This window comes from Erinaceus europaeus, chromosome 13, assembly GCF_950295315.1.
Source record: "Erinaceus europaeus chromosome 13, mEriEur2.1, whole genome shotgun sequence".
NCBI classification, from domain to species: domain Eukaryota; kingdom Metazoa; phylum Chordata; class Mammalia; order Eulipotyphla; family Erinaceidae; genus Erinaceus; species Erinaceus europaeus.
Window position 1 is genome coordinate 94,755,117 of NC_080174.1, and position 23,842 is coordinate 94,778,958.

The 23,842-nt window shown below is 42.5% G+C and overlaps 1 pseudogene; it reads left to right on the top strand.

Moving 5' to 3' along the window:
• The window catches only part of LOC103128301 (heterogeneous nuclear ribonucleoprotein A1-like), a 77,758-nt pseudogene extending 54,872 nt beyond the window's left edge, over positions 1–22,886 (top strand).
• The last annotated feature ends 956 nt before the right edge of the window (positions 22,887–23,842 follow it).

Genomic DNA, 23,842 nt, shown 5'->3' on the forward strand with positions numbered 1-23,842 from the left:
CTAACAGCCCTTTAGGAAAAAAAGAATAATAAACACACAGACACTCAACTTTATCATATGTGTGCCACATCCTCTTCTACCCAAGCTGCATGTCAAGGTCTCAGCAGGAAAAGGACTACTTCAAGGAAGGACTCCTTCTGGGAAAGGATGTGGCATAATAGGGGAAATGTTATTCTTACTAGGAATGACTGGAACACTGAGTTGTATCTTTTATAAGAACCCAGTGTCAAGTCCAACTCCCATTGAAGTACCTACACTGAAGCAATTGCAGAACCCATCCTGTGAAAATTGTAATCCATCACTCTTATCAGAAATTGCCAGGCAATATCCCCCAAACAAACCCAATGGAGATTTTATGAAAGCATTACAAAGGGCTGAGCTGTTTGCTCCTTGGCCTACTCAAGCACCTAAACCCTAACGCTACAAGAATAAGAAAACTAATAACAGAAAGATAGTTCCCACAGCACAGGGACCCCCATGGATAGCTTACAAGTTTAATGGGAAACTCTGGTATCCACCTAGGTCTAGAGGGTTACAGAGAGTTCCTGACCCTCCATTGCCCCATACAGGAGCATATGATGAGAAAGGCACTCATTGGATAAACATTGGTGGAGTAAGAACAATGTACTCTCAGCTGGGGTTCATGGAAAGATTGGCTAGACAAGGTCCACCTTGGTGCATAGGCACTAAGGAACAAAAACAAGCTATAATTAAGCAGTTAAACCAGTATTATAAAAAATGTTGCCCAGAATGGGTATGTAGTAAGGAGGATATAGAAAACATAATACATAGAGAAGATACTAACCAGAGATATATAATAAAGGTTATTGTGCTCTGTTACAATATAATCTGTTTATCACCTTTTATCTAACCCATAAACAAAGTACACCCATAAAGGAAATTATAGGAAAAATTTAAAAGGTTACTTTTGTTTTACTGTAACTCTTGCTGCAAACAGCTTTACTGCACAGTATAAAAGAATCTTGCTTGCTTGAATAAATCAGACAAGCAGACCTTGAGTCTGGTTGCGCTTGTCTCATTCCTCTTTGTGGCTGCCCTGACACACCTTCGGGGACCCTTACCCACTGCAGCTGGACTGCGGCAAATGTGCACTTCTATAATAGTGTCTTTTCTGTTACTTTTACAAACATAGTGACTGAATTTTAGTCTCCATGTCTGAGCACAATTATGCCACTTTGAGGTTTGAAATTTGACTTAATGATTTTTTCAGAGCCAGGTAATAAGAGGGAGTTTAGGAGAATATCCAAGCAGTTCTGGGATCCTAGACCCTGTCTTTTTGGTTCAGGATCATGGGTGTACAGCCCTTGCTTGCTAGTACCCATTCTCACCAGCACTGGACTGCACTGAAGATGCAGGACACATGACTCCTCTGTTGGCAGATGGAGCAGGGCACCTAGTTGATGAGCTCCTGTCTGATCTTTGGTTAAACATCTGTAAAGACAGGGCCTAGCAGATCCATGCACACCGTGTCTACACAGATCTCCAGGAAAGATGGAGAAGGGGCCTGAGATGGCCATGGGGACACTTCAGTGACCTCATTCCTAGGCATCCAGGATGTCTTGGTGAGTGATGACAGGATCATCAGGTTACCAATAGCCCAGCAACTTGAGCTTGCCTAGGACATCCCTTCCATGATTTCTCTTGGACCTCCACATTGAAGAGGCTGGGGTGTGGAGCACCACAAGGCAGCCTAACCTAGAAGAGTCTAACTTCCTTGAGCCACTGATTCACCTTGCAGACACTTTGTTTTAGCAGACTTCCGGGAATGTGGTGACAAATGGCCAGATACAAACAACTTTTATAGCATCTGAAAGCCTGTCACTGAGGTTCCCACAGGACAGAGTCCCCATAAATTGGGATGTCAGGAGAACATATTTTTCTATTTTTTAATTCTTTTATCTATTTATTTATTATTGGCTAGAGACAGAAAAATTGAGAGGGGAAGGAGAGATAGACAGCGAGAGAGACAAGTAGAGATAGAGAGGCAGACACTTCCAACCCTGCTTCACCAACTCATGAAGCTTTTCCCCTACAGCTGGGGACTAGGGGCTTGAACCTGAGTCCTTGTGCCCTGCAATGTGAGCATTTAACCAGATGCGCCACCACCTTGCCCCAAGAGACCATATTTTATACCACATACTATATCTGTGTAGTGGTTGCCAGGTTACAGGTATTGCAAGTTCTGCTGGGGACTATGGCTAAGGAATCTATTTCACTTCCCAAGAGTCCCCTACATGCTGTTTTCTATCTTCACTATGGACATATTTCTATCAACACAGTCACCGCAACAGCTCCCTGCTAATGATATATCATGGACCCAAGACAGACAATGACACTGAGCAACTTCTGTTGTCCAAATCTTTCTGAGACAGAGTGAGTATAATGCAGGCACTCAATGAAAGGAGAACCTCTGACGCAGTCATTAGTAAAAGGCAATCTCTGATAATTGACATAATCACATTTCTCTCTTTTATTACTATACCTTTTAGATAATTTTATGAGGTCCACAAATAGCTTGTCTCTGTGTGGTTTCTTTTTACTTTCTTTATTAGTGATTTAATGTTATTTCCCATAAGTATGCGACTTTGGGGGTATATTGTGGTCTGGGAGGTGGCACAGTGTTAACGCTTTGGACTCTCAAGCATGAGGTCCCAAGTTTGATCCTTGGTACCACATGTGCCAGAGGGATGTCTGGTTCTTTCTCTCTCCTCCTATCTTTCTCATAAATAAAATCTTTAAAAAAGGGGGGGGGTCAGGCAGTGGTGCTGTGGGGTAGGTGCATGTGGCGCAAAGTGTAAGGATCCCGGTTCGAGCCCCCAGTTCCCTACCTGCAGTGGAGTCGCTTCACAGGTGGTAAAGCAGGTCTGCAGGTGTCTGCCTTTCTCTCCCCCTCTCTGTCTTTCCCTCCTCTCTCCATTTTTCTCTGTCCTGTCCAACAGTGAACAACATCAACAATGGCAATAATAATAACCACAGCGAGGCTACAACAACAAGGGAAACAAAAGGGGGGGAAAAAGATTTTGGGGGTATAATTTCACAGGCACACATGCTTATAAATCACCAGACTCTGCACCAGTTTTTTTTAATTTTACTTATTTTAACCTTTGTTGCACTTGTCTTTTTATTGTAGTTGTAGTTATTGTTGTTGTTATTGATGTCATCGTTGTTAGATAGGACATAGAGAAATGGAGAGAAATGGGGAAGACAGAGAGGGGGAAAGAAAGACACCTGCAGACCTGCTTCACCACCTGTGAAGGAACTCACCTGCAGGTGGGGAACCAGGGGCACGAACCAGGATCCTTATTCTGGTCCCTGCTCTTTGCCCCAGGTGCTCTTAACCCACTGCGCTACCGCCGGACTCCCTCTACATCAGTTTTGTTGTCCTCTACCTGATAACCCCCAGAGTTCTCACAGGAGGAAAAAAAAGGCTGCCAAGTACAGTGGATAGGTACCATCGGTGGCAATTACTCTGGTGGCAATTAAAAAAAAAAAAAGGAAAGAGGGTGAGGGAGATAGCATAATGGTTATGTTAATAAACTTCCATACCTGAGGCTTCAAAGTTCAAGGTTCAGTCCCTCAAACACCACAAGCCAGAGCTGAGCATATGTTTTAAAACAGACAATTTATAAACAGAAAATTCTATAAACCCCTCTCTCTTTTTCTTCTGAGTATATATGTCTGAATCGTGTATTTGCCTCTTTTCTCGCTCTCTGATTTGTCTCAGTAAGTGCTTGCCTCCCTGAGACATGACTGATTCTCTGGTGATTCCTCATGTAGAAATCAGCTTATAACCACACCAGTGGAACTTTATGGTGGGACCTCTGTCATCTTCCTCTTGGTCCCCCACTACAACCTGAACACGGGACTCCACAGCTTCAGCCAGGCAGAGAAAAGTTTTGGAACATGAATGGTGTTTCCCACACCCTGCCCAAAGAGTACACTGAATCTAGGATGGATCAGGAGGCTGAGATCCAGGGGGCTGCAGCCCAGGTACAATGTGCAAGTGGCAGGATGACCGGGGGAGGAGCACCCTGGCCACATGGCTGCTTCCCACAGCAGCACAGCGGCTCTCAGGCACAGCTCTCCCCATCTCAGTCCAGGTGAACTGCACTCACCACTGGCTGTCCAGGCTCGGGGCTGTCTGAAGACTCCTCTCCAATTCCAAATGGCAGGAAAGCGAGGGAGAGCTGAGAAGTAAGTGAGGACCCCAGGAGTGGGGTCACTAGTGTGCTTTACTTCCTGGCTTGTCTTCTTTCACCACCACCAGCCAATTGGAATGGGAGGTGGATGTGAGAAAATGGAATTCCCTAAATTTAGACTAGTTTACAGAAGATGTCTTAGAAACTAGATAAGATGAATTTACACTAATGCACTTGTGGTAATTGAGCAAAACTTGGTAACTGAAAGATAAATAGGTATAAATTCTAAAAACACAAGGGTTAAGTAAGTAATTACAGGACAGACCTGAGTTCTCAGATAGAAGAATGACTCTCGGAATTTAGGGCTGTTACCAACAGCAGGCCCTTGAGTCTGGTTATCTCCAAGTGATGGTAGGCTTGGGATCACTCAGATGAGGTTTGTCTTTTGGTGTTGTCTCTTTGTAAGTATGTGGACTGGCCTTATTTTCACTCTTTCCAACTTAAGAATGAATTCTTTATACTTCACTTATATACGGGAGTCCTGTCAGTTTGTGTGGGTCCAGATCAGAAGTGCTTACATTTGGTGAGCCAGTCAGCTTTAAAGCCTTCTGACCAACCACAACAGCAGACTCAGGTTCTGCTCTCTGTCAGATCTCGAAATGATTCTCCTTGGTCTTGTGATAGCTTTGATCCTTGTTGTTCTATACGGAGTAGTTTTTTTGACTATCCACCCCAGAGATAAGCTATAACCCACTTCTACAGCCTTAGCAGTGGTCTGAGTCTTTGTATATTTGTCTTTGTGTGTGTTAATTGCCCTCCCTGTTTTACTCACAGGTCCTCCTCTTAATACTGTTCTATCCCTTTCAGCTAAGTCCTCCGTGAGGAGATTGGTATGGTCTGAGATAACTGAAGGTTTCTGGTCAGGACACCCCCTGACATAATAAATCTGTAAAAATCTATAAAATAAAACTGTCTTACTGCCCTAAATTCACTACTAGCTTGAATTTGATGTATCTATCCAATAAAGTCTCTTACTCATAGTCCTCTGTGTCTGTGTCTATTGTGGAAGTCAGATTAAAAATGTGCTTACACATCTTCCTCTATGTCCTGTGTTGGCCTCAGTCTGTCTTAGTTTGCAATGGGTACTGTCAGAAACAAAACTTAACAGTGGACACTTCCAATAGCTTAAAATATAATTGGATGAAGTGCTTGTTGCCAACACACCTCCCCTCCTGACTGGACAATACTCAGATCTCCCCAACACAGAAACATGGCCCCAAACTAATAGCAGAGCATAACCAGAGATTTTTGAATGGCAGAAACACTGTCCAATTGGCTTCCCAGACATGCTGTGACTGGGGAACTAGCCAAGCAGGAAACTGAGCTACAATGTCACTCAAGAAGCACCTGCAACTAAAAACCTAGACTTACTCCCAGCAGCCACTTCAAGCTGGCTGGCTCCAGCTCACTCAGATCCACAGCTACCCCTGCCCTATCCCCACCCAACACGCACTAGGGTATTTGGCCCACAGTCCCGAGACCCCAGACGCTGTCATCACGATGCTTTTTGATGCACAGGTGTACAGGACACATTCTGTTGTTGCCTGAAGCCTTGACTGGGATGCACAGTGCTCTCCACAGCCCTGAGGCAGGGGGGAGGGGAACATGGCAATACCCTCTGGACACTGAGCATGGGTCTCATTTTGCTATCATTGAGTAAGTTCACAGACTCACATGGATTGCTAACAATAGAAAATGGAAGAGTGGAAATTAGCTATTTTGCACAGGCCATGGGAGATGTTGTTTCCTATATTCTGCATGAAGTTGCTATAAACTTGGACAAATGAGATGAATTTGCTGCTTTGGAAACAGTAAGAGCTGCTAGTGACCTGTACTCTACTCTGTCAGGAGAAGGAATTAAAATTAATGAAGTTCTTGTAGAAATCCTGGACTCATCAACAAATCATGTGTGCTTAACCTAGTGTGTCACCACCTGGTGCCTAGTCTTACCACCTCCTGAACCACCACAAATCACGCACTTAAAAAATGAATGAATCGGGAGTCAGGCAGTGATGTATTGGGGTTAAGTGCACGTGGTACAAAGAACAAGGACCAGCATATGGATCCAGGGTCGAGCCCTCGGCTCCCCACCTGCAGGGGAGTCACTTCACGAATAGTGAAGCAGGTCTGCAGGTGTCTATCTTTCTCTCCCCCTCTGTCTTCCCCTCCTCTCTCCATTTCTCTCTGTCCTACCCAACAACAATGACAAAATCAACAACAATAATAACTACAACAATATAAACAACTAGGGCAACAAAAATAAATAAATAAATATTAAAAGGAAAAAAATGGACGAATTGTGGTCCAGGAGGTGGCGCAGTGGATAAGACTTTAGACTCTCAAGCCTCGTGAGTTTCAAGCCTCGTGAGGTCGTGAGTTCAATTCCTGGCAGCACATGTACCAGAGTGATGTCTGGTTCTTTCTCTCTTTCTCCTATCATTTCTCATGAATAAATAAAATCTTTTTTAAAAAATGGACAAAAGGGTGGAGGGTAGATAGCAAAATTGTTATGCAAAATAACTCTCATGCTTGAGGCTCCAAAGTCCCAGGTTCAATCCCCCACACCATCATAAGCACAACTGTTAGCCACAGCTGAACAGTGCTCTGGTGAAAAAAAAAAAAAAAAAAAAAAGCAGCAAAACCAAAAGCCTCCTGCAAACTGATGAAATCACCACTAGGGCGCAGTCTTGACCCATCAATGGGCTGAGCTCCAAGGATGTAACCCATGCCCAGAGGTTTCTGGTATATTTTCAGGTTTTATTTTAGTCTTTCCCTCTCTATCTCTCCCTTTCTCTGTCTCTCCATATATATTTTTTTCCAGAGAGGGAGAGAAACAGAGACAATTACAGATCTGCTTCACTGCTTACAAAGCTTTTCCCCTACAGGTGGGGACCGGAGCCTCAAACTTGGGTCCTTATGCACTGTAAAATGCACACTACCACCTGGCCCCACAAATGTTTATTCCCACATCCCCCCTCCTCCCACTCCCAAGATATGTATCAGTAACTTCCCCCTCTCTTTTCTTTTTACTCTTGAAATGTTTTTCAATTTTATTAGTGACTTAATATTGATTTACAAAATTATATGATAACAAGTGTATAATTTCACATTGTTCCCTGAGTCCTGTGCCCCCATTCCCTCCACTGGAATTGACAGCAGTTCTCACAAGGTTGCAGATATGGGTTAATTATTGTTTCTACAATTAACCATTTATATTTTCCTTTTTTTTTTTTTTTTCTTTTTCTCATGGTCCCATTTTCTCTTCCATTCCACAGGAAATTTCATTTTTTCTTTTCTTTTTTTTTTAATTCTTGAAGAAGATAGGAGGATAGAGAAAGAATCAGACATCACCCTGGTACATGTGCTGCCAGGGATCAAACTCAGGACCTCACACTTGACAGTCCAATGCTTTATCCACTATGCCACCTCCTGGTCCACTCTTGCTCTTTCTTTATTTTTTTCCCTCTCCAGAGCACTTATTAGTTCTGGCTTATCATTAGACTGGGGACTGAACCTGGGACATCTACTGTCTCAGGCATGAAGGTCTTTTTCCATAACCATTATGCTGTCTCCCCAGCCCTTCTCTTCCTCTCCAAGCCATACCTACACCTATATATATTGACTATATCCAAATGCTCTTCCTTTCTTCCTTTTCTCTGTCTGGGTCCTGATGGAGTTGGAGTCCAGATCCCTCTGGTCATCTTCCCTCTATCATGGACCTCTGGGAGAATGGACCAAAATTCTTTTTGGGGTGCAGAAGCTGGGATCAATAACCTCTCTCTCTCTGTAAAGGCTCGGCTCTAGAATACAAAACAGTGTGGTCAAACATGTCCTGAGCAGTGAAAAAGACTGTTAAAAAATTCTAATAAAAAACAGGATGTAGGGCTACCTGCAGGTGGGTTGCTTCACAGGTGGTGAAGCAGGTCTGCAGGTGTTGGCCTTTCTCTTCTCTCCATTCTCTGTCCTATCCAACAATGAGAGCAATGGCAACAATGACAACAATAACCACAACAAGGGAAACAACAACAAAAAAAAAGGAGGAAAAACTGAAAAAAGGGAAAGGAGCGATGAATGGAACACATGAGGTGAGACTTTAATTAGCTGTGGTCTATCACAGCTGATCCAGGAACTAAAAGGGGGCAGGTAGGAGGGTCGGAAAGCAGTGAGGACTCGGCATGACTGGAGGCTGTGGGGTGCTGACACCAACTTGGTACTCTGGAGCCACAGAAACAAAAATCTCTCTGCAGAACCATTATGCTGCACACACTAGTTTTGTAAATCAACACTCCCTTGACTAAATGACTTTTTTGTTTTGTCATTCATTCACTTATTTATTTTTTTATTAGTGGTTTAATAATGATCAACAAGATCATTCATTCCCACCACCAGAGTTCCTTGTCCACCAGAGTGCCCTCCACTGGAAGCTTCCATATTCTTCATCTCTCTGGGACTGTGTATTTTTAAAGTCTAATTTTTTAAAAGATTTTAAAATTTTTATTTATTCATTCTTTTTCATTGCCCTTGTTGTTTTATTGTTATTATTATTGTTGTCATTGTTGGGTAGGACAGAGAGAAAAACATGGGGTGGTTCAGGAGGTGGCTCAGTGGCTAAGGAACTGGTCTCTCAAGCAAGAGATTGTGAGACTGATCCCTGGGAGCACATGTACCAGAGTGATGGCTAGTTCTTTCTCTCCTCCTTTTTCATGAATAAATAAATAAAATCTTTAAAAAAAAAAAAGAAAGAAAAGAAAAAGATGGAATAAAAAAAGAACAGATAATGATGATTATGTAAGTTTGTTAGAAATGAAACATCTCTAGCCACACATAGATCTTTATAAAATTAACATCATTATGGAAGCATGGAAATTATACTATTTAGAGTGATCATACCACATTAGGCTTCTCTGTAGTGTCAGTAACCAAAAATGTTAAAAATGCAAAAATGCTATACCAATAAAATAAGTATTATCAGGTGCAGGGCAGTGGTGCACCTGGTTAAGTGTACATATCACCATGACACAGGACCTAGGTTTGAGGCTGGCTTCCCTCCTGAGTGGGGTGTGAGGAGCCACATGTGCAACTCAGGCATCAAAGTTTGACATCCTCGAGGAAACACTCACGAAAGACATGTCTCTGATATCTGACTACTGTAAAAAATGGTGACTAATCCCTAGCACTGCAAAAATGGTATCATCTGTTTTCCATGTACACCATGCCTCGGCCTCGCGTAAGGTTAATGTGCAGCTTGGCGATACGAGAATCCGCCATGAAGCCCAGCCAGTCTATCTTGGCGTTACTCTCCATCGCACTCTGTCATTTCACAAACATCTCATAAAAAGTGCAGCAAAGGTGGGCTCGAGGAATAACATCATTGCAAGACTGGCCAGCTCCTCCTGGGGCGCGAGCGCTTCCACACTACGATCATCATCTCTGGCATTATGCTATTCCACTGCAGAATACTGTGCCCCAGTATGGTTCCATAGCCCCCATGTCCACTTGGTCGATTCCAAATTATATTCCTCCATGAGGATAATTTCTGGAACCATCTGTTCCACCCCGGTTCCATGGCTGCCAGTTCTTAGCAACATTGCCCCGCCAGGTATTCATCGGGATGCGGCATCATCTAAGTTCATTTCCCACATCTACACTCGACCGGACCTGCCAATATACGCGGATATCTTCGCCCACCCTGTCCAACGCTTGATGTCTCGTCACCCAATCTGGTCCCCTATGCCTACACTGAACTTCTCTGTTTCAGTCTCTTGGAAACAGAGTTGGCAGTCAGCTGAGGTAAAGAACAAACACCTCATCACAGACCCCTGCAAGCGTCAACCCGGCTTTGACCTAGCACGTTATGACTGGGCCCTCCTCAATCGCTATCGAACAGGCCATGGCCGGTGTGCGCTATGTTCCATCGCTGGGGAGCCAGAGTCGACCCGAACTGCCCCTGCGGCTACAGACAATGACCCACATAGTCAACGACTGTCACCTCTCCAGATTCAAAGGAGGTCTCGAAACTTTACATCAGGCTCAACCTGACGCTGTTGACTGGCTACAGAAGAAGGGCAAACGCTAGAAGAAGAAGGCCAGAAGAGAATGGCAAGATATATATTAAATGCTCAATGAGAAAGGCTTTCAGCCAAGAATACTATATCCTGCTAGACTGTCATTCAGACTAGATGGAAGCATCAAAACCTTCTCAGACAAGCAACAGTTGAAGGAAGCAACCATCACCAAGCCTGCCCTGAAAGAAGTTCTGAAAGGTCTCCTATAAACAATCAGACCACCACAAATAGGACATATATCCAAACACTCTAAAACTCTACAAGAATGGCGTTAAAATATCTTCAATCTTTGATATCAATAAATGTCAATGGCCTGAATTCACCTATTAAAAGACACAGAGTAGGAAGATGGAGCAGAAACACAACCCAACAATATGTTGTCTAAAGGAAACTCATCTAACTCAACAAGACAAACACAGACTTAAACTGAAAGGATGGAAAACTATCATACAAGCCAATGGCCCACAAAAAAGGGCAGGAACAGCTATTCTCATATCTGACATGATAGACTTTAAAATAGATAAAATTTAAAATGATAGGAATGGACACTACTTAATGCTCAGAGGATCAGTCAATCAAGAGGACTTAACAATTATTAATATCTATGCACCCAATGAAAAGCCATCTAAATACATCAAACTTCTACTGAAAGAGCTACAGCAATATATTAACAGTAACAAAATCATAGTAGGGGACTTCAACACCCCACTCTCTCAACTTGACAGATCATCCAGGAAGAAAATCAGTAAAGACATAAGGGAGCTAAATGAAGAGATAGATAAACTAGAACTATTGGACATTTTCAGAGTCATTCATCCCAAGAAACTGGAATACTCATTTTACTCAAATCCACATGGATCATTCTCAAGGATAGACCACATGTTAGGCCACAAAGACAGCATCAGCCAATTCAAGAGCACTGAAATCATCCCAAGCATCTTTTCAGACCACAGTGGAATTAAACTAACACTTAACAATCAACAAAAGATTAGTAACAGTCCCAAAATGTGGAAGCTCAACAGTACACTTCTTAACAACTTCTGGGTCAAAGAGGAAATCAAGGAAGAAATCAAAAAGTTTCGAGAGTTCAATGAAAATGAAGACACAAGCTATCAAAATATTTGGGACACAGCTAAAGTAGTCCTAAGAGGGAAGTTCATAGCTATACAAGCACACATTAGGAAACAAGAAAAGGCACAAATAAACAGCCTGATTGCACATCTTAAAGACCTAGAAGAAGAACAACAAAGGAATCCTAAAGCAACCAGAAGGACAGAAATCACTAAAGTTAGGGCAGAAATAAGTAACACTGAGAATAAGAAAACCATACAAAAGATCAATGAAAGTAAATGTTGGTTCTTCAAAAGAGTAAACAAAATCGACAAACCTTTAGCCAGACTCACAAAACAAAAAAGGAAGAAGACCCAAATAAATCAGATAGTAAATGAAAGAGGAGATAGCACAACAGACACCGCAGAAATTCAACATATCATGCGAGGCTTCTATGAACAACTATATGCCACCAAGCTAGAGAACCTGGAAGAAATGAATGATTTCCTAGATACCTACCAACTTCCAAAACTAAGTCAAGAGGAAGTGGATAACATGAACAGGCCCATCACAGCTAATGGAATTGAAACAGTTATCAAAAATTTTCCCAAAAATAAAAGTCCTGGACCAGATTGTTTTACAAATGAATTCTACAAAACTTTCAAAGAAGAACTAATACCTCTACTTTTAAAAGTCTTCCAGAAGATTGAAGACACTGGAATACTCCCTGCCAGCTTCTATGAAGCCAACATCACCCTGATACCAAAAGCAGACAGGGACACAACCAAAAAAGAAAACTACAGACCAATATCTCTGATGAACATAGATGTGAAAATATTGAACAAAATTCTAGCCAACCAGATACAGCAGTGTATCAAAAAGATTGTTCATCATGACCAAGTGGGGTTTATCCCAGGCATACAAGGTTAGTTTAATATACGTAAATCAATCAATGTGATCCACCACATCAACAAAAGCAAGACCAAAAACCACATGGTCATATCAATAGATGCAGAGAAAGCCTTTGACAAAATACAACATCCCTTTATGATCAAAACACTACAAAAAATGGGAATAGATGGAAAATTCCTGAAGATAGTGGAGTCTATATATAGCAAATCTACAGCCAACATCATACTCAATGGTGAAAAACTGGAAGCATTTCCCCTCAGATCAGGTACTAGACAGGGCTGCCCTCTATCACCATTACTATTCAACATAGTGTTAGAAGTTCTTGCCATAGCAATCAGGCAGGAGCAAGGAATTAAAGGCATACAGATTGGAAGAGAAGAAGTCAAACTCTCTCTAGTCAATTCCTTTTACTATAGCAACAAAAACAATAAAATATCTAGGAGTAAACCTAACCAAAGAAGTGAAAGACTTGTATACTGAAAATTACGAGTCACTACTCAGATAAATTGAAAAAGACACAAAGAAGTGAAAAGATATTCCATGTTCATGGGTTGGAAGAATTAACATCATCAAAATGAATATACTACCCAGAGCCATCTACAAATTTAATGCTATCCCCATCAAGATCCCAAGCTCATTTTTTAGGAGAATAGAAAAAATGCTACAAATGTTTATCTGGAACCAGAAAACACCTAGAATTGCCAAAACAATCTTGAGAAAAAAGAACAGAACAAGAGGCATCACACTCCAAGATCTCAAACTGTATTATAGGGCCATTGTCATCAAAACTGCTTGGTACTGGAACATGAACAGACACACTGACCAGTGGAATAGAATTGAGAGCCCAGAAATGAGGCCCCACACGTATAGACATCTAATCTTTGACAAAGGGGCCCAGACTATTACATGGGGAAAGCAGAGTCTCTTCAACAAATGGTGTTGGAAACAATGGGTTGAAACATGCAGAAGAATGAAACTGAATCACTATATTTCACCAAATACAAAAGTAAATTCCAAGTGGATCAAGGACTTGGATGTTAGACCACAAACTATCAGATACTTAGAGGAAAATATTGGCAGAACTTTTTTCGCATAATTTTTAAAGACATTTTCAATGAAATGAATCCAATTAAAAAGAAGACTAAGGCAAGTATAAACCTATGGGACTACATCAAATTAAAAAGCTTCTTCACAGCAAAAGAAACCACTACTCAAATCAAGAGACCCCTCACAGAATGGGAGAAGATCTTTACATGTCATACATCAGATAAGAGTTTAATAACCAACATATATAAAGAGCTTGCCAGACTCAACAACAAGACAACAAATAACCCCATCCAAAAATAGGGGGAGGACTTGGACAGAATATTCACCACAGAAGAGATCCAAAAGGCCGAGAAACACATGAAAAAATGCTCCAAGTCTCTGATTGTCAGAGAAATGCAAATCAAGACAACAATGAGATATCACCTCACTCCTGTGAGAATGTCATACATCAGAAAAGGTAACAGCAGCAAATGCTGGAAAGGCTGTGGGGTCAAAGGAACACTCCTGCACTGCTGGTGGGAATGTCAATTGGTCCAACCTCTGTGGAGAACAGTCTGGAGAACTCTCAGAAGGCTAGAAATGGACCTACCCTATGACCCTGCAATTCCCCTCCTGGGGATATATCCTAAGGAACCCAACACATCCATCCAAAAAGATCTGTGTACACATATGTTCTTGGCAGCACAATTTGTAATAGCCAAAACCTGGAAGCAACCCAGGTGTCCAACAACAGATGAGTGGCTGAGCAAGTTGTGGTATATATCCACAATGGAATACTACTCAGCTGTAAAAAATGGTGACTTCACCGTTTTCAGCCGATCTTGGATGGACCTTGAAAAAAATCATGTTGAGTGAAATAAGTCAGAAACAGAAGGATGAATATGGGATGATCTCACTCTCAGGCCGAAGTTGAAAGACAAGATTAGAAAAGAAAACACAAGTAGAACCTGCAATGGAATTGGAGTATTACACCAAAGTAAAAGACTCTGGGGTGGGTGGGTGGGTGGGGAGAATACAGGTCCATGAAAGATGATGAATGACATAGTGGGGGTTGTACTGTTAAATGGGAATCTGGGGAATGTTATGCATGTACAAAGTATTATATTTACTGTTGAATGTAAAAAATTAATTCCCCAAGAAAGAAATAAAAAATATTTTTTTATTTAAAAAAAAAATAATAATAATAAAATAACAACAATAGGGGAGTCGGGCTGTAGCGCAGCGGGTTAAGCGTAGGTGGCGCTAAGCTCAAGGACCGGAGTCAGGATCCCGGTTTGAGCTTTTTTTTTTTTTTTTTTTTTTCATGCTGTAGGGGAGGGAGTTGAGAAAGTCTAATGTCAGTTTGAGCTTCTTTAAGAGAATAGAACAAACACTACAATCATTTATCTGGAACCTGAAAACACCTAGAATTGCCAAAACCATCTTAAGGAAAAGAAACAGAAATGGAGGCATCACACTCCCAGACCTTATTATAAAGCCATCATCATCAAAACAGCATGGTACTGGAACAAAAATAGGCACACAGACCAGTGGAACAGAATTGAAAGCCCAGAAGTAAATGCCAACACCTATGGGCATCTAATCTTTGATAATGGGGCCCAAAGTATTAAATGGAAAAAGGAGGCTCTCTTCAATAAATGGTGCTGGGAAAACTGGGTTGAAACATGCAGAAGAATGAAATTGAACCACTTTATCTCACCAGAAACAAAAATCAACTTCAAATGGATCAAAGACCTAGATGTCAGACCAGAAACAATCAAATACTTAGAGGAAAACATTGGTAAAACACTTTCCCACCTACACCTCAAGGACATCTTTGATGAATCAAACCCAACTGCAAGGAAGACCAAAGCAGAAACAAACCAATGGGACTACATCAAATTGAAAAGCTTCTGCACATCCAAAGAAACTATTAAACAAACAGAGAGACCCCTCACAGAATGGGAGAAGATCTTCACATGCCAGACATCAGACAAGAAACTAATCACCAAAATATATAAAGAGCTCAGCAAACTTAGCCGCAAAAAAGCAAATGACCCCATCCAAAAATGGGCAGAGGAAATGAACAAAACATTCACCACAGAGGAGATCCAAAAGGCTAACAAACATATGAAAAAATTGCTCTAGGTCACTGATTGTCAGAGAAATGCAAATTAAGACAACACTAAGATACCACCTCACTCCTGTAAGAATGGCATACATCAAAAAGGACAGCAGCAACAAATGCTGGAGAGGATGTGGAGACAGAGGAACCCTTTTACATTGCTGGTGGGAATGTAAATTGGTACAGCCTCTGTGGAGAGCAGTCTGGAAAACTCTCAGAAGGCTAGACATGGACCTTCCATATGACCCAATAATTTCTCTCCTGGGGTTCTACCCCGAGGACTCCATAACACCCAACCAAAAAGAGGTGTGTACTCCTATGTTCATAGCAGCACAATTCATAATAGCTAAAACCTGGAAGCAACCCAGGTGCCCAACAACAGATGAATGGCTGAGAAAGCTGTGGTATATATACACAATGGAATACTATGCAGCTATCAAGAACAATGAACCCACCTTCTCTGACCCATCTTGGACAGAGCTAGAAGGAATTATGTTAAGTGAACTAAGTCAGAAAGATAAAGATGAGTATGGGATGATCCCACTCATCAACAGAAGCTGACTTAGAATATCTGAAAGGGAAACTAAAAGCAGGACCTGATCAAGTAGGGCACCAAAGTAAAAACCCAGTGGTGAGGGGTAGACATGTAGCTTCCTGGGCCAGTGGGGGGTGGGAGTGGGCGGGAGGGATGGGTCACAATCCTTTGGTGGTGGGAATGGTGTTTATGTACACTCCTAGCAAAATGTAGACATATAAATCAGTAGTTAATTAATATGAGAGGGGGAAATCAATTGTATGTCTCAAAGTTTCTCAAAAGACAAACTGAATCTTTTTAATATATAGGCTACGTATTTGATATGCAGACTCTCTCAAAAGCCTAGACCAAGTAGATTAGAAGCTTCCAATAGCACAGCTATATACAAGATACTGGGTACTGTACAGCAAACCATAACAAAGGGACTTTTCAAAGTTAACCCAATTAACAAATAATGTGATAATAATATTAACTATTGATTGTCTTTTTGAACCCTAAGACAGCAGGAACCTCACATCTTCACTATAGAGCCCCTACTTCCCCCAGTCCTGGCACCCTTGGATAGGGCCCACTTTCCCGTATGCATCTCCCAATCCAAACCAAATAATATTGCATCCGCCGATCACAACCTAACCAAAGCAACGATTATCATCTCAACATGCTTCACCTCAGACTGTATCCAGAGACTTCACGTGTGGAATGACAACCCTTCAGCTTCATTACTCAGGTGAGACCTTTCCTTTAATAGTACACTCTAATTTCATCTCAGGTAGTTCACTTTCTAACAAAGTCCCATAACCTAGATATACACCAGTTTCTGTGAGAGAGAGCTTATGTGCACACGTATCCATAAACTACTGCAAAATATATACCTGAAAGCAGGATTACACTAGAGTTTGCAGTGAGTACCCCCCTAACACTTCCTCTCCACTATTCCAAGCTTGGGATCCATGATTGCTCAACAAATTGTTTGGCTTCATATGTTAACTCTCTTTTCAATCACCAGGTTCCAGATGCCACCAGGATGCTGGCTAGGCTTCCCTGGATTGAAGACCCCACCAATATGTCCTGGAGCTCAGCTTCCCCAGAGACACACCTTACTAGGGAAAGAGAGAGGCAGACTGGGAGTATGGACCGACCAGTCAACGCCCATGTTCAACGGGGAAGCAATTACAGAAGCCAGACCTTCTACCTTCTGCAACCCTCAACTACCCTGGGTCCATGCTCCCAGAGGGCTAGAGAATGGGAAGGCTATCATGGGAGGGGATGGGTTATGGGGATTGGGTGGTGGGAATTGTGTGGAGTTGTACCCCTCCTACCTTATGCTTTTGTTCACTAATCCTTTCTTAAATAAAAAATTTAAAAAAAAAATAAAAAAAAGGGGAGTCGGGCTGTAGCGCAGCGGGTTAAGCGCAGGTGGCGCAAAGCACAAGGACCGGCATAAGGATCCTGGTTCAAACCCCGGCTCCCCACCTGCAGGGGAGTCGCTTCACAGGCGGTGAAGCAGGTCTGCAGGTGTCTATCTTTCTCTCCTCCTCTCTGTCTTCCCCTCCTCTCTCCATTTCTCTCTGTCCTATCCAACAACGATGACAACAACAATAACAACTACAACAATAAAAACAACAAGGGCAACAAAAGGGAATAAATAAATAAAAATAAAATATTAAAAAAAATTTAAAAAAAAAAATAAAAAAAATAAAAAATAAAAAAAAAAGAAAGGAAAAAAATAATAATAAAATAACAACAATAGGGGAGTCGGGCTGTAGCGCAGCGGGTTAAGCGCAGGTGGCGCTAAGCTCAAGGACCGGAGTCAGGATCCCGGTTTGAACCCCCAGCTCCCCACCTGCAGGCAGGTCCCTTCACAGTCGGTGAAGCAGGTCTGCAGGTGTCTGTCTTTCTCTCCCCCTCTCTGTCTTCCCCTCCTCTCTCAAAAAAAAAAAAAGAATCCTGGTTGGAGGCCCCAGCTCCCCACCTGCAGGGGAGTCCCTTCACAGGCAGTGAAGCAGGTCTGCAGGTGTCTGTCTTTCTCTGCCCCTCTCTGTCTTCCCCTCCTCTCTCCATTTCTCTCTGTCCTATCCAACAATGATGACATCAACAACAATAATAGCTACAACAACAATAAAAACAAGGGCAACAAAAAGGAAATAAACAATTAAATTTTTTTTTTAATTTAAAAAATAAAAAAAGAGGGGGAGAGAGTTAACTCCACTTGAGAGGCTGGATAAACAGGCTCAAGGAGAACAGTTTGAGGTCTGAGAGATCCACCAGTGAACAAATTTAATTTATTTTTACTTTCTATGCTTTCACCAGTGGAACTTTATTCCTTAACGTTATATTTTTCAGAAAGAGAAAGGCAGAAAGATACCCCAACACTTAAGCTACCTGTTGTGTGGTGGGGCTCTGTCTCAAATGAACACTGTACACTTACACTGCTAAGAGTTAAAACTATCTGAGTGAGGGCGCGGGAGACAGCATAATGGTTATGCAAACAGACTCTCATGCCTGAGGCTCCTAAGTCCCAGGTTCAGTCCCCTGCACCACTATAAGCCTGAGCTGAGCAGTGCTCTAGTGTTTCTGTCTCTTTCTCTCTCAAAAATAAAATTAATTAAAAAAAATTAAAAAACTATCTGAGTGAGATACTTTGCTGTTTGTGGACCCTTTGATTTTAACCGCTTTTTTATTATTAATAAAACACAGATACAGGGGATACAGAATACTGCTCAACTCTAGTCTATGATGGTGCTGGGGATTGAATTGAAGACCTTAGAGCCTCAAGCATGAAAGCCTTTTGCATGAAAATGATGTTGTCTCCCCAAATCCACTTTCTTATACAATGAAGTGAGTTATTTACAGCCTGCAAGGACCAGAGTGAGGAAAGCACTGCTTGATGTAAACACAGCCTGAAGTTTGTATCAACACCTAAGGGAGATGACAAAGTATCTTTCTCTTTTAGATAGAGGGGGAGAGTGGCAGAGATATGTGGAGGCCGAGAAAATAGGAGAGACATTACAGAACCACACAATCACCTGTAACATTTCTTTGTTCTGTGTAACACACCCATGAGGTGGTAGGGAATTGTAACTTTAGGTCCTTACTGTAAAGTATTTCTATTTTTTTTTAAAGATTTCTGATATTTATTGGACCCAGGTTGTCAAAATGAAAGACCAGTAATGATTTTGATTGTCAATGGTAAAAAGTTTGTTGGGCTGATAGATACAGGAGCAGATGTTTCAGTCATTTCCATGGAATGTCGGCCTTCTTCCTGGCCCCTTGTTCCCTCACATTCCTCCTTGAGTGGAACTGGGACTCATTCCCGTGTTGATAAATCAGCCTCTACCTTAAGGTGGGCTGATGGAAGAAGTAAACAAAGATATTTTCAACCTTTTATTGTCTCAAATTTACCACTTAATCTCTGGAGAAGAGATGTTTTACAATCTCTGGGCTTAATGCTACATTATTCCGAGGCTGATTTAGCCCTCCAGCCTTTTTAGCAAGGGCCACTGTGAGGCGGCATGCTCACAGATGAGCCTGTATGGGTGGATCAGTGGCCCTTAACTGAAGAAAAATTGAATGCCGCCAGAAAGCTAGTTTTGATGAACAGTTAGAAGATGGACATATTTGTCCCTCTAATTCTCCCTGGAATTCTGCAATTTTTGTGATAAAAAAAGAGATCAGGCAAATGGAGATTATTACAGGATCTTCTCAAAGTCAATATGACCATGCAGTCTATGGGGACCCTACAATTGGGTCTACCATCCCCTTGTGCTATTCCAAAAGGTTCTTTTATAATTATTATCGACCTAAAAGACTGTTTTTACACCATTCCCCTGGTGCCAAAAGACTGCCAGAGGTTTGCTTTCAGCATTCCTAGTACAAATGATACTGCACCCCATGACAGATATCAGTGGATTGTTCTCCCTCAGGGTATGAAAAACAGTCCTACTTTGTGTCAGAAATTTGTATCCCAGGCCCTTAAGCCTGTTAGGAAGGCTTTTCCTAATACACACCTGGTTCATTATATAGATGATATTCTTATAGCAGCTGACAACAAAACTGACCTTTTAAGGCTTTTAGCCAATTAAAGGCTAGTATGCATGAGAATGGACTATTAATAGCACCAGAAAAGGTACAGGTTAGAGAACCATATGAATACTTGGGTTACAGGCTATTAAGATTCAGATAATTCCCCAGAAGCTAGAAATACGCAGACATAAGTTAGTCTCTTTGAATAATTTTCAAAAATTACTGGGAGATATTAACTGGCTTCGTCCATTAAAATTAACTACTGGGGAACTAAAACCCCTCTGATATTTTAAGGGGTGATTCTGATCCTTCCTCACCCCAAATTTTAAATTCTGAAGTTCTTGTATCCTTAAAAATGGTGGAAGTGGCTATTCAGGCCTCCACTACACATTATTTAGATTATGCTAAGCCATTCCTGTTGTGTATCATCAATACTCATTATCTTCCAACTGCTGTGTTGTGGCAGGATGGCCCCCTAGAATGGCTGCACCTTCATGTACAGCCTAGAAAATCTTTATTAACTGCACATGAAGCTATGGCTCAGCTAATTGTATAAAGAAGAAAAAGGAGCAGAAAATTATTGCTAAAGAGCCTGACTTCCTTGTGGTTCCCTTTAAGACAAAAGTACTTGATTGGCTAATACAAACTAGCACTTTTTGGGCTATAGCTATTTCTGGATTCTTAGGTGCTATAGATAATCACTATCCCTCCCATAAAATTCTTCAATTTGCACTGACCATTGAATTTATCTTTCCTAAAATCATTAAAAGTTCTCCCATCCCTGGAGGGCTCCTGGCTTTTACTGATAGATCTAGCAATGGTGTTGCTACATATAAAGTGGGTACTAAGCTCTAAAAATCAGCACAGATGATGGAACTGGCAGCCATTATAGCAGTTTTATCTTCCTTCCCATCCTGCCCCTTCTTATTCTAGCGTTTGCCCTTCTTCCATAGCCAGTCAACAGCGTCAGGTTGAGCCTGATGTAAAGTTTCGAGACCTCCTTTGAATCTGGAGAGGTGGCAGTCATTGACTATGTGGGTCATAGTCTGTCTGTAGCCACAGGGGCAGTTCGGGTCATCTCTGGCCCCCCAGCGATGGAACATAGCGGCGCACCGGCCATGGCCTGTTCTACAGCGATTGAGGAGGGCCCAATCATAACATGCTAGGTCAAAGCCGGGTTGACGCTTGCAGGGGTCTGTGATGAGGTGTTTGTTCTTGACCTCAGCTGACTGCCAACTCTGTTTCCAAGAGTCTGGAACAGAGAAGTTCAGTGTAGGCATAGGGGACCAGACTGGGTGACGAGACGTCAAGCATTGGACAGGGTGGGCGAAGATATCCGCGTATATTGGCAGGGCCGGTCAAGCGTAGACGTGGGAAATGAACTTAGATGATGCCGCATCCCAACGAATATCTGGTGGGGCGATGTTGCTAAGAACTGGCAGCCATGGAACCGGGGTGGAACGGATGGTTCCAGAAATTATCCTCATGGAGGAATATAATTTGGAATCGACCAAGTGGACATGGGGGCTATGGAACCATACTGGGGCACAGTATTCTGCAGTGGAATAGCATAATGCCAGAGATGATGATCGTAGTGTGGAAGCGCTCGCGCCCCATGAGGAGCTGGCCAGTCTTGCAATGATGTTATTCCTCGAGCCCACCTTTGCTGCACTTTTTATGAGATGTTTGTGAAATGACAGAGTGCGATGGAGAGTAACGCCAAGATAGACTGGCTGGGCTTCATGGCGGATTCTCGTATCGCCAAGCTGCACATTAAGCTCACGCGAGGCCGAGGCATGGTGTAGATGGAAAACAGATGATACCGTTTTTTGCAGTGCTAGGGATTAGTCGCCATTTTTCACAGTAATCAGATATCAGAGACATGTCTTTCGTGAATGTTTCCTCGAGGATGTCGAACTTTGATGCCTGAGTTGCACAGCAGATGTCATCAGTGTAGATGAACTTCCTTGAAGAAGTTTCTGGGAGGTCATTGATGTAAATATTAAATAGTGTAGGAGCCAGAACAGAGCCCTGCCCCTTAAATATATTCTCTGACAGTAAGTATGTGGTGTTTTCCTGTACTGTGATTGAAACTGCTGATGAAATCTGAGTCTCCCAAGGAGCCAGAACAACTGTGAAAGTTCTTCATTGGAGGATTGAGCTTTGAAATGACAGATGAGAGTCTGAGAAGCCATTCTGAGCAGTGGGGACCTCTCACAGACTGTGTGGTTATGAGACTCAAACACCAAGTGCTCCAGGGGTTTCAGTTTTGTCACATATATCACCATGGAGGAGGTGGGTGCTGCCATGAATGCGAGGCCACACAGGGTTGATGGGAGAGTCTTGGAACCAAAGACAGCCATCTCCAGAGAAGATTCTCAACATCCTGGTGCCCACTTAACTATGAAAAAGATTTCTGTGGGGGGCATTCAAGAAGACACTGAAGAACATCATCTAAGAGATTATTTTGAACACTATGGGAAAATTGAAGTTATTGAAATCATGACTGACCGGGGCAGTGGCCAAAGAGAATGAAGTGGTTCTGGAAACTTTGGTGGTGGCTGTGGAGGTGGCTTTCATGGCAATGACAACTTTGGCAGAGGGGGAGACTTTAGTGGTCAAGGTGGTTCTGGTGGCAGCCAAAGTGGTGGCCGATGTGGTGGCAGTGGGGATGGCTACAATGGATTTGGCAATGATGGAAGTAATTTTGGAGGTGACAGAAGCTACAATGATTTTGGCAATCACAATAACCAGTCCTATGAACCTATGAAAGGAGGATACACTGGAGGCCGAAGCTCCAGCCCCTTTGATGGTGGTGGCCAGTATTTGCCACAAAACCAAGGTGAATACGGTGGCTCCAAAAGCAGCAGTAGCTATGGCAGCGGCAGAAGGTTTTAGTTGCCAGGAAACAAAGCTTAGCAGGACAGCAGAGGCAGCAGGCCTAGCTGCTACAAAGAAGACTTGTGTGGCGCGTCCCGCATCCCCATGTCATGAACGCCAGGGAGCCTGACAGGGTCATCACCTCTGGACCTGCATTCAGACTTCAAGGAAGCTGGGCAGAAAGGACAAGAGTGGGACGATGCATTCTTCCCCTGTTATTGTTACAAATAATTATACTGTCACAATTGATTAATAGTGCTTTGGCAGTGCCTGGTGGAAATGGAGAGTCAGTGGCACCCCCTCTCCCTTACACAGGGGCATATTTGAAAGTTACATTATGAAAGTGGAGGTGGGTCAACATAGACGGACAAAAGAAGTCATGTTATGACCTGCTCCTCAAAGAAAGAATAAAGAGATTGAGGCCTCCCAGGTACAAGTTGACGTATTGAAACAAAGAAAGATTAATAGTTAAACTGTACCAGACCTATATGAGCAGTGGTCCACGACTAGGCAAAGATCTGTATGCCTGCCATAGAAGATTAATAGTAAAGATAGCCCTCAGCAAAAGTCTAAAACAATTCTGGGTATGACCTCCCCTGAGAACAGGACAATACTAAGCATTGTTCCATTCTTTACAGTTATAGGGGAGTAACATGTAGCTTGCCAAAGCCACAAGACTATGATGTTTATTCCTACTTCTTTATGAGCAAGTTGTCTAGGCAACCTGAATGTAACCTAAAAAAAGTATAAAAGCTAATGCAGTTTCATTATTAAAATGAGTCCAGATTCACCCTCCAATAGTGTGGTGTCTATCTGTTCTCCCTCACCCCGACTCCTGACCCACCTGGGAGGTTGCCTTCGAGACCCCTGACTCTCCTGCTGCTCCTCCACTGTGGTGGTCCGCGGCAGACTTGTGTGTTGGGTAGTATGCCAGCTCCCCCGACTTAAAGCTTCTGTCTCTAATCCTATTTAACTAAGCACCAGCATGCCTGCAGGGCATTGGTTT